This window comes from Periophthalmus magnuspinnatus, chromosome 5 (assembly GCF_009829125.3).
Source record: "Periophthalmus magnuspinnatus isolate fPerMag1 chromosome 5, fPerMag1.2.pri, whole genome shotgun sequence".
Classification (NCBI taxonomy): domain Eukaryota; kingdom Metazoa; phylum Chordata; class Actinopteri; order Gobiiformes; family Gobiidae; genus Periophthalmus; species Periophthalmus magnuspinnatus.
In genome coordinates, this window is record NC_047130.1 from 17,574,406 (window position 1) to 17,588,721 (window position 14,316).

The window sequence follows — 14,316 nt, forward strand, 5'->3', positions numbered from 1 at the left end:
TTCACTCAAATAAAGAACCAGTTTTGTTGATTTTTTTTTTTTTTTTTACATTTTTACATTTTGCAGTGTAGTTGTTGTAGTACATCTTGTAGTACTTTTTAAATCCAGATTCAAAACCTGTTTAGACAATCCTACACATGTTCAGTCATTCTGTCTCCAACATTCAGTTTGTATTGTCTGTTTTATTCTATAGTAGTAGTAATAGTTAATGTTGTCAAAAGTATCGAAAATCAGACACAAATCGATACTCGAAACTAGATACTCATTTGAGCAAGTGTCGATACTAAAAAAGTCACATTCACTGAACAGAAATGAAACTTCCCTGAATATGTTTATAATGATGTCTCTCTGTATCTTTCACAAGTTTAAGACACAGACGAGTTTACATCATGGACCAGTATGAACCTACTGGACACTGAGGGATTACACAGATACAAGACACATGGGAATAAAAAACAAAGTACTACCATTTAATGTGGAAAATCACATTCTGTTGTCTAATAGAACAGGGGAAGTAGTCGCAGCTGTAGTATTAGTGTTAGTCTTAGTATTATTAGTAGTTGTTGTTGCAGTCGTAGTTGTTGCAGTAATAGTAGTAGCAGTAGTAGCAGTAGTAGTAGTAATAGTACTTGCAGTATCTTATCTTTGCTCATCAGGACAGGCTGGATTCCCTTGTATACTGTGTGTGTGTGATTCCCCTGTATACTCTGTGTGAGAGTGTGTGTGTGATTCCCCTGTATACTCTGTGTGAGAGTGTGTGTGTGATTCCCCTGTATACTCTGTGTGTGTGTGTGTGTGTGCGTGTGTGAGATTCCCCTGTATACTGTGTGTGTGTGTTATTCCCCTCTATACTTTGTGTGTTTGTGTGTATACGTGTGTGTGTGTGTCATTCCTCTGTATGGGGTGTGTGTGTGTGTGTGGGTGGGTGGGGGTGTGTGTGTGTGTGTGTGTGTGTAGTGACACACGCTCTTGTTTGTTGTGGTTATAAATGAGTTCATGTGATTGACAGCTGAACGGAGACAACAGGGGAGCATCAGGACCAGCACTGCGCATATTTAGACACATTTAAACACGTTTAAACACATTTAAACAGGAACCTCATACTTTTAGATTGTTTGGGGATTTGGGATTTTTTTCGTAGTAATAATAATAATAATCGATGTGTTGCTGTGTTTCAGATGACATCACAAAATTCTATCAGCCAATCAGATTTAACACAGATGGGAGCAGTTAAAGTGAATGTTGTTTGAATGTGTTTGTGTTGTTGAGTTTTTGGCTCTGACAACAATGATCAGGTTCAATATTTGTGCTTTTACCTTTTGGATATTTCATGTCCAAAAAGGTATATTTTATGTCCGTCCCCACCCACCCCCCCACCTGGAAGTATGACGTCATCATATCTGAGGATCTGAAAAATACATAAAGAAAGTGATAAACATGTTTTTGGCTACAGAATCATGAATACCTGCATTAAAATGTACTTTGTGACTTACTCTGATACATGGTCCAATCAGAGTACTGTGTTCTGAGTACTTGGAATACTTTATATAGAGTAAAGACGCAACATAGGATTAAAAACAGGTTTATATTTTTTAAGGTTTAGCTGTTGTTAAGGCAGTGTGTAAGTGAATGGGTCTGTGTCGTGGATTTGAAGTAACTGTAGTGATGTTTTAGATGAAGATTAATATATGGGGAAGTAGAGCGGTGTTCATGAACCTATTTAAGACTGTGAGGGTCTTTTTAATGAATCAATGAACAAACGCTTTTAAAAACAAAGATTCTAAACGTTTATGTTGTTGATGTGGTGAAACTGTAGATTATAAAGCAGATTTTCACTTCAGAACTTTATACAACCCATTTAAACATGTGGAACAGAGTTTTGTTTGAATACTCCATCAGTAAAACACAATTTCGTTTTACTATCTCACACTGGTACATAAGTTTAAAGAGCCCATACTACTCTACTTTATGATCTATGTTATAATGTTGTTTCTTCATCACAAACAGACCTTGAGTTGTGTTTTGTTTCATTCACACGTTTAACACACAAACCCTGCATATTTAAGCTGAGTCTTTTTTCTCTCAAACTGAAAACACTCTGTTCCACCTTGTGATGTCATCATGTAGTAATACAGGAAGTGCTCCAGTGTGTTTTTAACCTCCACACACCTTCACGAGAATCATTTTAGATTCATTTCAGGCCTGGAATTGTTAATCTTTACCGAACTAAAGGTAAAAAAATTGCGTGTTAACTTGAAAACTACCACTTCATGACATCACAAGGTGGAACAAAGCATTCTGAGCTTTGGAGATGTAGATAGACTAATAATAAAGTGTTACTCAAACATGTGTGAATGAAACAAAACACAACTCCAGGTCTGTTTTTGGGGAGTTCACAGCATTACACCATGACTTAAAGTACACAAGAGTCAATTTTGTGTAATATAGGAAATTTAATATACATATTTTGGGTTATTCTACCTTTAACCAGTGCTGTTTTGGTCTATTGACTCTGAGTTAACTTATTTAAAGACATGGGATTCGTCTGTGACAACTTAAATCCTGCCAAATTAACATCACAATCAGGTTCACCCAGCCAGGTTAGCCTGTGTTTTGCAATTTGCATAGAAGGAATGCTATGCTAGCACCTTTAACCTCATTAGACCCAGACTACACTGTAAAACTTCAGTGACTTTAATTCAGAATATTAATCTTGTTTTCAGTGATTTACTACTTGGTTAGCAGGTCAAATTTTAAGACTTTCAGTGTTCAGTGTATTTTTCTTTCTTTCTTTTTACTATTTTCTACATTTTATATACATACATAAGACATCAAATATATGTAGTATATGTAGCTCACTTGTATTGAAACATGTCAGGTAGCAGATTAGCTATGTCCATTTATATATACAGTCCATGGCCCAGACTTAAGACAATTTTGGTGTTTTAACTGGAAAAATGACTTCTTCCCATTCACTTCAATTTAACAAAACTCTGTTAAAGACTTAAATAATTAGCAACAAGTTAAATAATTTTTATGCTTATTTTGATCTGACAATAGACTTAATAGTTTTTGGTTTTACATATTTTGTATTTGATAAATTTGAAGAAAAAAAAAAAAGAAAGAAATATTTTCTGTATTTTCCAGGCTATAAGTCGCACTTTTTTTTATAGTTTGCCTGGAGATGCGACTTATACTCAGATGTGACTTATATGTTAAATGATTAAAATGTATAATTTCACAACTTCACTTTCACAACTTATTGTCAAACTGACAACCGCGCAAGGGAACTCTAGGCTCATATTTACTCATATTATGCAGATTACAAGCTCCATAGTAAAATATGCAGCCAAAAACAGTAAACAAGCAGCAGAAAGAAAGTTTGTAGTGAATGAGAAACTTGTGAAGGACTGATGAAAATTGGAGTTGGCAAAGTTGTTCATTATTTTGCATTTTTTGACTGGTGCGACTTATACTCTGGAGCGAGGTATAGTCCAGAAAATACGGTACTTTGAACCAGTGTACGCAGACAGAAATCAGAAGTACTTAACACAACAGATCACTTATACTGTCTCCATTTGATGTTTTTCCAGTGTATCCAGGTGTACTACAGTGGCACAGGTCTCATTTGACGCGCCTGTCTATCTGATTTAGCTGCCCCACTTGTCCTCCGTCTCTCGTATTGGTGTCGTCCCATTCACTTCAGTGCTATTTAATAAGGCTCCACAGAAAGGGCCCATAGCGCACTCCTCCTCTCCTCTGTGGCGGTCGCGATGTCCCTCTCTAGTCTATTTATCTTGCCTAATTATTTGGATACCTGAGCAGGGGCCAGTGGCGAGCGCGGAGCCTAATGATGATGGATGAGGGAGTGAGGGATGGGGGGGTGGGGGTGGTGGTGGTGGGGGGGGGGTGACGGAGTGCGCCGCGTTGGCCTGTCTCGACTCGCCATGGAGCTCAACCACATGCGGGGCCCCTTAGACAAATGTCCGCCAACACGTATCCATCAGGAGGACAGCACTGCGAGGCCAAACTGCTGCTCGCCCCATTAGATTGGACTAGATAGAGCTTGCCGTGCTAAAGCTGCACTGTGGAATTTTTCTAGTGGAAGGTCTCATCTCATGGAGCTAATATTTTTTGCTACACGCTGGGTCCCTCAGACTAATTTACCCCCTAACCACAATTTATCAAGACGACAGCATTGCAGATCGGACTAGAGCTTGTGATACTAAAGGTGCACTGTGGGACTTTTCTGGGGGACAGGCTGTATATTGGTCTCTATGGAGATGTTATTATGCCTGAAATATTACACAGTATGGCATTTAACCCTCCAGCTTCCATCTTGTATTAAGTCAATTAAACAGATTACACAAGACTAGAATAAACTAGACTAGACCTCATAATGTTAAAGATGGTCTATGGAACTTTTAAGGTGGAGGGTCTTGTCTCCATGGAGATAATATTGATTTGCCACATGCTGGGTTCCTCAGACAAATGTCCAATAAACATAATTTCTCAAGATGACAGCACTACATGACCAAATCTGCTACTCTGACTGTGAGAATGGACCAGAATTATATTAAAGGTTCATTGTGGAACTTTTCTGGTTAACGGGCCGCCTGTCGGTCTCTATGGAGATGTTATTATCCCTGAAATGTCACACAGTATAACAATCAATCCTCTATCTTCCATCTTGTATTAATTCAGTAAATAGATAAAGACAGGACTAGAACTCACAATGTTAAAGATGCACTGTGTAACTTTTCTAATGAGGCGTCTCCATGGGGATAATATGAATTTGCCACATGCTGGGTTCCTCAAACAAATGTCCACTAAGCATAATTTATCAAGACGACAGCACCGAGTGACCAAATCCGCTGCTTGTGGTGTGGGATTGGACCACAGCTTGTGATATTAAAGGTTCACTGTGAAACTTTTCTGGTGGAAGGTCTTGTCTCCATGGAGATAATATTGTTTTGCTAGATGACACGTCCCTCAGACTAAATTACCCCTAACCACAATTTTTAGTTAATGGGAAATATATCTGTTCAATTGGACTAGACAGAGCTCATGATGTAAAAGGTGCACTGTGGGCCTTTCCTGGTGGACGGGCCGCCTGTCGGTCTCTATGGAGATGTTATTGTTATTCCTGAAATGTTCCATAGTCTAGACTTCAACTCCACATCTTCCATCTTGCATTTATTTATTACATTAAAGGCCCTGTACCATTTTTTTCTCCCCATAGATTTAAGCACAATTCTAAAGCATTTTACAGTCTGATAATCAGGAAGTGCCCAGTTAGCATGATATTTGTTGTTAGCATTAGCATGAGAGCGAACTTCAAGTTTCTAAAAGTTGTGAAAAATGCTTATAAACTCATTCTGGTGAGTAATTAGGATGTTCAGAATGCATGAGGACCACTTCAAACCGGTTCTACTTCAGTTTTTCACGTTTTAAAAAAAATCGGGTACAGCACCTTTAATACTCCGGGCTTACGTGTCTTGCATTTTGGTTAAGAGTTGTTCAGCGTCCGACGGACCGATCCGAGACAAAACTCAACATGAACTAATTTTAAAACTATCACATTTTCCATTGACTTGATGGAAAATCTTAATAAATTACCATATTTGAAGTAAGCTATGTTGTTTTCGTTGTTTTCGCAAGTTTTTATTTCTTCTCTAAATGTATCAGCTGACACGGGCCCATCCTTCAAAGCCGTTGGGGACAAAAAACCTTTCCAGACATAAGAAAAAAAAACGCAAATTTTGAACTTTATGTGGTCCAAAGTTATTCCTCATACATTCTGAACAGTTAAAGCTAACAACAGCTAGCATGCTAACACGCACTTCCTGATAATCCAATGGCAAAATGGTTTCTAATTAGCTGCAGATGATACACAGCGGACTTACTTTGATCTCAAGAGCTGCTTATGCAATATATCTGAACTGGGGCGACACACACACACACACACACACACACACCCACACACACACACACACACACGCTGGACAAAATCAAACACGTACAGCGCCTTTAAAATACACTTAGTAGTTTTGTGTTTGTGGTATTTTGTTGTTCAGCTCTGGAGATTCAGATGAAAGAACAGGATCAGGATGACTCCAGGCTTCAGACAGAGGAAGGAGGGAGGAGAGAAAGAGAGAAGGAGGAGGGAAGGAGAGAAAGAGGGGGATGTGAACATAACGGACAGTAACAAGTGAAGACATGTTTCTCCAAAACAGCACCTCAGACAACAAAGGGTTAACGTGGATTTATTTACTTTGAGTTGACAAATCCTAGTCAGCGTTTACTTTGGTCGCTACAAAAAAAAAGAGGAAATATGGAACAAAAACGAGCTGGAATTCAAAGTTTTAGCTCGTTTTTAACAAAGGGTTAATGCGGATTTGTTTACCGTATTTTCAAGATTAAAGCCGCACCTTTTCATAGGTTGGCGGGGGGGATTCGACTTGTACTCAGATGCGACTTATATGTGAAATCATTAAAATATATAATTTCACATCTTAACAAAAATGCCCCTTAAAAGAAAATCGTATTCTGTAGATTACAAGCCCCATGTAGTAAAATATGCAGCCAAAAATGAAAAACGAGCAGCAGAAAGAAAGTTTGGAGTGAATGAGAAACTTGTGAGGGACTGACGAAAAGCGGAGCAGGTGTAGTTGTTCAGAAGCGACACCGAGGATGAAGAATTGAAGAGTTGGAGTAAGATCCAGAGTGAACTTGATTTTTATATCTTACGTAAACAAACCAGACACATATTCAGTTCTGTCTATGCTTCATGGAGCTAAATAAATATAAATGTGTCACATTAGCGTGCTGTACTGATATTCAGCCTGTTGTTCTCCATTTATTGTTATTATTATAATTTGACTTTAAAGATAAAATGTCTGTTCTTGTTCTTGGATTTTGTAAAATAAATTTCCCCCAAAAATCCGACTTATAGTCCAGTGCGACTTATATATGTTTTTTCTTCATTATTATGCTTTTTTTGGCTGGTGCGACTTATACTCCAGAGCGACGTACAGTACGGAAAACACGGTACTCATCTCTCAAAAACAGTTAAATTAGCAAATCCAACTGGGAATTTTATTGTAGTAGAGATACTGGAGCAAAGAAATACTCAAGTAAAGTAAAAGTATCACATGAAAAACTGACTTGAGTAAAAGTAATGAAGTACAAGTTTAAAAATGTACTTCAAGAGTAAAAACTCAAAGTATTTTTCATAGACTTTGAGGTGTTACATGTTAAAAATAAACTCTGAGCCTTTTCAGCAGGTCTCAAACTATAAAAATTACATTTACTTTTCTGTCCAGTTCAAAATGTAGTAGAGTAGAAAGTACAGATACTGCTCTCAAATGTAGTGAAGTAAAAGTAAAACGTATCCACTGTAAATCTACTTAAGTACAGATACCTTAAAAGTATACTTGAGTACAGTACTTTACTCCTTGTACTTATGATCCTGCAGTAGTCCACAGTAATCCCAAACATTTGTCCAGGAAACGGAGTGTACTGGAGAGTGTTTGGGTGGTCAGCAGACTGGGACTTTCACTTTCCCTACGTCGCGTTTGTTCGGCTCGTCTTCTCGTCTTAGTCACTTCCTGTTCCAGTGTTGTGCAGAATTGGGGGTCGTTTGGTTTTATGTCGTCCTCTGCTTCCTTTCTTTGGTCCAGTGTCGAGACAAGGCTTAAGACCAAGTTTGTCTGGTCCTTCTGTCCCCGTTTTACGAGCCCCGCGCACGCTCTGGAGGAGGACGCAAGTCTGAGGAAAATCATGATATTTTTTTTATTAGGTTTGTGATTTATGCTTTAGGAGTAAGATACTGTTCAAAGTTCAGGTTTTAAAGGGAAAGCGAATGGACAAAAAGACAACGATATGAAGTGACATGCGAGTAACTAATGCAAGAATCACATTTCAGAAGATGTTTGTACAGATCTAAACTACAGGGAGGGCATCTGACACACAGGGAGGGCATCTGACACACAAAGGGAGGGCATCTGACACACAAAGGGAGGGCATCTGACACACAAAGGGAGGGCATCTGACACACAAGGAAGGCATTTTAAATTGTTAATTGCCATGACAACAATCTCATTTTTTATCATTCTGAAACCTACGGATACCAAAACATAAATACTCAACATTGCTTAACATGTTAAAGCCACAGTATGTAACTTTTTAGCCACAAAATAGACTTAACTATAGAAGTTATAAGTAAAAACATGTTTTGTTTTTTCATTTTGGTCGATATCGCACTGAAAAAGTATAAAACGTTACATAATGTGCCTTTAAGTCTGCTTTCTCCACTTGTATTTTGATGCATATGCCCAACAGGTAGGGCATCTGGCTTAAAACCTCAATTAAATCAGCCGAAAGGTAGAAAGATCCTCTCTTGTAAGTGATATCTTTTAACTATTCCATTAAAGGGCTAATTATGAGCTTATAAGGATTCGATCTGAAACGGGATTGGCCTTTTGTGCGGCGGCGGCGCTCAGGGCCAGGGGGGCGGAGCCAGACCTGCGTTTACTCTGGATCAGGAGGATTTGGGCAAGACATTTGGCTTTGAAAAGGTGTTTGAAAGCTGTGTGAACAATGCCCCATCAGATCACTGCTGGGAGGAGAATCACTTACACGAGGATAAAAGAGGGAGGGAGTCGGGAGTCGAGAGCCGGGAGCCGGGAGGGAGAGTGGACTGTATGTGGTTTATTCATAAGACTGAAGGCTAAAAAACACAACCAGAGACTTAACTTGTTTAGACTGAAGCCGGTGTGAGCTGAGAACTCAAATTATTTCATTTCAAATTCAAAATATGAACAGTTTAAATGGGGCGGTGGCAGATTAGATGTTTGGGTTTTGCAAAAAAAGTGAAGAGATTTGTCAAATGGACTCAGATTTTCTTAATAGTTGGAGCAGATAAAAATATATAATTACTGCTTCCATATTATTATTATATGGAAGCAGATGTGTTTTTATATGGATATTTTTCAGGGAATTTTGTGTTATTTTATATGGAAGCAGATGTGTTTTTTTCTTTAAAATACATATTTTTATATAGATATTTTTAAGGGAATTTTGCTTTGCATCAACTTTCAGTGTATACTTCTATGGACAAAAATATTTAGATGGAAACCTGGAAAACGGAATACAACTTTTACATGTTTTTTGCGTGTAAACAAAAACAAGAAATAAGATTGAAAATGCTGTGTTAAGTCGACATATATATTTGAAATAGGGCTAAATACAGACTACTTAATATAAAATCACTTTAGTTCAACCTAATATATTTACACAGGCTAAAAAAAAAAGAAGATAATCCAGTCCAGTGCTGGAACAAGTATTCAGTAAAAACACACATATCGGAGCAAAAAATACTCCAGTGAAGGTAAAAGTATCACATGAAAAACTCTACCCAAGTAAAAGTATTAAAGTAACTGTTTAAAATGTACTTAAAGAGTAAAAAGTAAAAGTATTTTGCATATATTTTGAGGTCTAAAGCTTCAAATGTAGTGATCCTGATTTGTGTTGATAATTTTTTCCAGCTGTTTTATTTGTATATTTTTATTTGCTTAAACTACGATTGTGTTAAAAATAAACCCTCGGCCTTTTCAGCAACTCTGAGACAATAAAAAAATACCTTTACTTTTCAGACCAGTTCAAAAATGTACTGAAGTAGAAAGTACAGATACTTCAAAATTGTACAGTACTTTACTACTTTTACTTCATTATGTTCATCACTACTCCAACTCCACACAGTTTTATTCATGTTTTTACCAAATATTTACACATCTTTTGACCAAATTAAGTCCGATATAAACATTTAAACATTCTGCCCATTACAAGATATTTAAATCCCCATTTCTACAGTTAGAACGTGGCTCATTCAAATCTCCCGCACGCTTAAAGTTAAGTTCATTACAAAACGCTGTGTCAGGGTTAAAGCCATTGAGAGCGAACAGTAGGAGCCAAAGTGCTAATCCGCTAATTACCATGACGGCAGGGGCAGAGCCTGCGGGGGGCCCACAGACCGTCCTTTTCATCAGCTGGAGTAAGTTCAATACCAGACCCCCCCGTCCTGCACCACAAACAGGGTCCTAGTTAGCTACCCCCTCCCCAGGCTAACTGCCCCCGCTCCCTTCTCTGCGCTCGCGGCCTTCCTGCCCCGCTACCACCAGTGCGCAGAGGAGGAGGAGGAGGAGGAGGCGGAGGAGGAGCGCATCCTGTTATTAGAACTGCTGTTAAAAAGTGAAAAAGGCTTAGCTAGCTCCTGTGCAAGACATGATGAAATTGGCAGGACAAATGGGGTTTCAAATGCTAGCGTACAGATCCGGTAATAGCTTGTTAACAGTTGGCGTGATAAAGTTAAACCTAAAATATTTATTACATTATGCTTAGACCTAATTTAACACAATTAAATGGCTAGCAGTACGTTTTCATGGGTACCAAGACTTTTTTCCCCATTCAAAATATACAGATATTTTGTTTTAAATTGTTAATCGCTATGGCAACAGTCCTACTTTTCCATAATTTGAAACCCATGGATTGCAAGGTCACAAATAATCTAGTGGTAATGGGTTAGTATGCGTCAGTAAATCTTTATTTAAAGCTTTACAAGATCTCAAAATCTGCATAAAATACTTTTACTTTTAACTCATTAAGTACATTTATAAACAGATACTTTTACCTAAGTTGATTTTTTCATGTGATACTTTTACGTGAGTATTTTTTTTTTTGCTCCAGTATCTGTGATCTGTTTTATTTAAGTAACAAAACTGAGTACTTAACAGAATAAAGTTAGCTGCACAATTTGGCAACATACGTTCAAAGTTTAAGAAGGTTTAGGTAGCGAATTTGCACTATTAGTTTTTAATTGTTTGAGCACAGCAACACTGAAAAAATGTACAAAATTAGCAGACAGTCTATTCCTGCACATGTAAATATCGACACAGCGTTTGACTCCGAGGCCAAACCAGGACGCCTCATGTTGTTACGAGTGTCTTGTTCATCTGGTTTGGCCCGGTACATTTGTCATAATTCATACAATACTGCCTTTCATTCAAATACCACAACAAACCAGATCAGTCATTTTAACAGGGACAAAAGCACAACACAACAGCATGTTTTCATGTTACATGTCCATTTGAAAATACAATTTTTTAGTTTTAGCTCAAAACATACATACATTCATTTAAATAAAAGAAATAGATTAAAGGCTTATTATCTCATAGCACAACGCACAGTATATGTGATATCACAATCCATTTATGTGGTCAAGTACAGATGTTTACAAATCTTTAGATCCTTGTTTTTAGAATTGGGAGTAGTCCTGGTTTAGATCTAGATTAGTCCTGGTTTAGACCTGGATTAGCCCTGGGTTAGTCTTGGATTAGACCTGGTTTAGTCTTTAGTCCTGACTGACATATGAGTTTGAAACCAGGTTTACTTCAAGTTTAGGTCCTGGTTAACCTTCATAAGAAGTTATTGTTGTCCCTGTGTATCCTGTAGTTTTGGATTTATATTAACAAAATAGTGGCTTCTACAAGATATTTTTCACATTTACATTTGGAAATACACAGCAAAAACAGCAGCCTTAAATAAGTTAAAAAGCTTAAATTAAGTAATATTTATCTGGATTTAAGTACATTTTACATTTCACTTTTATAAGAAAATTACATATTTTCTCCACAAGACAAAGTTATTGTCATGGAAATAACCAAAAAAAACCCAAACAAATCTACTTTTTCACATTGACAATGGTCAGCCAGAGTCTACTCAAATACTCAAGTACAAATAAGATAAGATATGCCTTTATTAGTCCCACAGTGGGGAAATTCCAGTATTGCACCGCACAGTTAAAGAACAGAAGGAAAATGGTACATGCAATAAAACAAGATAATAGATAAATAGTTTAAAATAATTTAAAAATATACTTAAAAATAAACTAAAAATAGACTCTAATATAACATATTATTATTAAATAATAATAATAATAATAATAATAATAATAATTATTATTATTATTATTATTAAATATTCCATAGTGTAGTACTGTAAAACTTTGACTCTAGTAGTTGTAACAGTTGTAGTAGCCATAGTAGTAATAACAGTAATTGTAATAGCAGTTGCTGTAAGTTATAGCAGTAGTAATAGTATTAGTAGTAGTTGTTATATTAGCAGTAGTTAGTAGTATCAGTAGTAGTAGTAGTACCAATATTTGTTGTAGCAGTAGCATTATAGTAGTAGTAGTTGCAATAGCAGTAGTAATAGTAGCAATAATAGCCGTATCAGTAGCTGTAGCAGTAGTAGTAGTACTAGTAGTAGCAGTGGTATTAGCAGTAGTAGTATAGTAGCAGCAGGAGTAATAGCATTTCTGGCAGTAGTTGTAGTTGTAGTAGTCGTAGTATTAGTAGAAGCAGTATAGTAGTAGCAGCAGTAATAGCAGTTCTGGCAGTAGTTGTAGTAGCAGTAGTAGTAGCAGTAGCAGTAGTTGTAGTTGTAGTAGTAGCAGCAGCAGTAGTATAGCAGCTCTCACAGTAGCTGTAGTAGCAGTAGTACTAGTAGCAGTAGCTGTACAGTAGTATAGCAGTAGCAGCAGTAATAGCAGTCCTCGCAGTAGTTGTGGTGGATGTAACTGGATGCCTGTGTATTCCAGATTACCTCGTTTTTTCCACTGTTTGTGAAGATCCTGAACTTCCTTTGTTCAAATGCACTCACTGCTCCCGACAACACTGTCTCTCACACACACACACACACACACACCCACACACCCCACACACACACACAAAATGTAACACAGAGCCAAACGAACAAATGGAACAGCGCAATCCTAATCTACAAATATAACACATTTTATACATGCAAAAGCATATTTTCCTGCAATAACTGTCATAAAGAGCGAAACTAGATGCTAAACTTTAAAGGACCTGCACCTGATTTTTTTTGTATTTGAGTGTAACGTAGGCTGGCCGTTAGCGGTAGGAGGTGTGACAGAAGACAGCAGCACGGGTGTGGTCCACAATTTTTTTATTTCTTTCTCCCATCAATTATTAAAGTGCCAGGTGCATTGTGCAAATGGAGGTCAGAGGAGCAGCATCATCTCCAGCAGCAGAACATGGTTTGATGGTTGCAGGCGCCTTTTATCCTGTTCCTCTAACTGGACTATACTACTATTAATTACTAGGGGTATTTAAAAACTAGCCTTAGCTCTTTAAAACTCAAACCTCCATAAAACCCAATAAACTCATAACCCAAATCAACATTATACATATTAAAATACATAAACCCTAAAACCAAACACCAAATGTACTTAAAACCCATAAACCATTTAAAAATGCCCAACATGTCTCCCCTACACCTCCCCCACCTTGGTCCTGCCCCGGAACCTTTTTAAGGGAGCTTGTTTCCCTGGGGATCTCTTTGACACCTGGACACAAGGACAAGGAGGTGGTAAGTTAAGACATTTTAAAACACTTTCACTAAAAACACTACAAATTACAGAACACACCAACACTTCAAAACAGTCTCAACAAACATTGCACTAATATTGCACATATCCAATGTATTAATTAGCTGTTAATTTTGTCCTCTTTCCCCTCCAGGACACGCAGCTTCAATTAAAATGCCTCTGTGCCCAGATCTAAAACTGGGTAAAATCAGACAAATTAAATAAACATTTTTAAATCCTTTTGTGCAATTCTTTTTTTTACAGTGCAAATAATGCTTAAAGTGCTGTGTGCTATTAAAGTGTATGTGCAATTTAAAGTGCATGTAGTGAAAGGTGCTATTAATCTAGTAACAAACTTGGCTGTTTGTTACATTTCCCCCCTCCTCTCAACAAGGTGAAACCTCAGTCTTCAGCCATTCTAGACAGACAGTCCGCTACCACGTTGGTCTTCCCAGGTTGGTACTGTACTGTAAAGTTGTAGGGCTGAAGAGATAGATACCAGCCTGCGATGCGAGTATTGGCATCCTTCATGCGGTTCAACCACTGGAGCGCTCGATGGTCAGTCTCCAGGGTGAAATGACGTCCTAGCAGGTAGTACCTTAAGGAGTCAATGGCCCACTTCATCGCCAGACACTCCTTCTCCACTGTAGAGTATCGGGTTTCCCTGTCAAGCAGCTTACGACTAAGGAACACCACTGGTCTCCTCTCTCCATCCTTCTCTTGGAGGAGGACCGCCCCTAGTCCCACCCCCGAAGCGTCGGTTTGCAGGATGAAGGGTTTGTTAAAGTCAGGGCTGTGCAGAACCGGACAAGTGCATATCGCCTCCTTCAGGTCTGTAAAATCTCGATCACACTCTGCTGACCATC

The 14,316-nt window shown here is 37.9% G+C and overlaps 1 protein-coding gene across 3 annotated transcripts in view; it reads left to right on the plus strand.

The window, feature by feature from the left end:
- Positions 1–14,316, plus strand: part of LOC117371692 (retinoic acid receptor gamma-A-like) — a 93,970-nt gene that overhangs the window by 39,682 nt on the left and 39,972 nt on the right. The window lies entirely within an intron of this gene.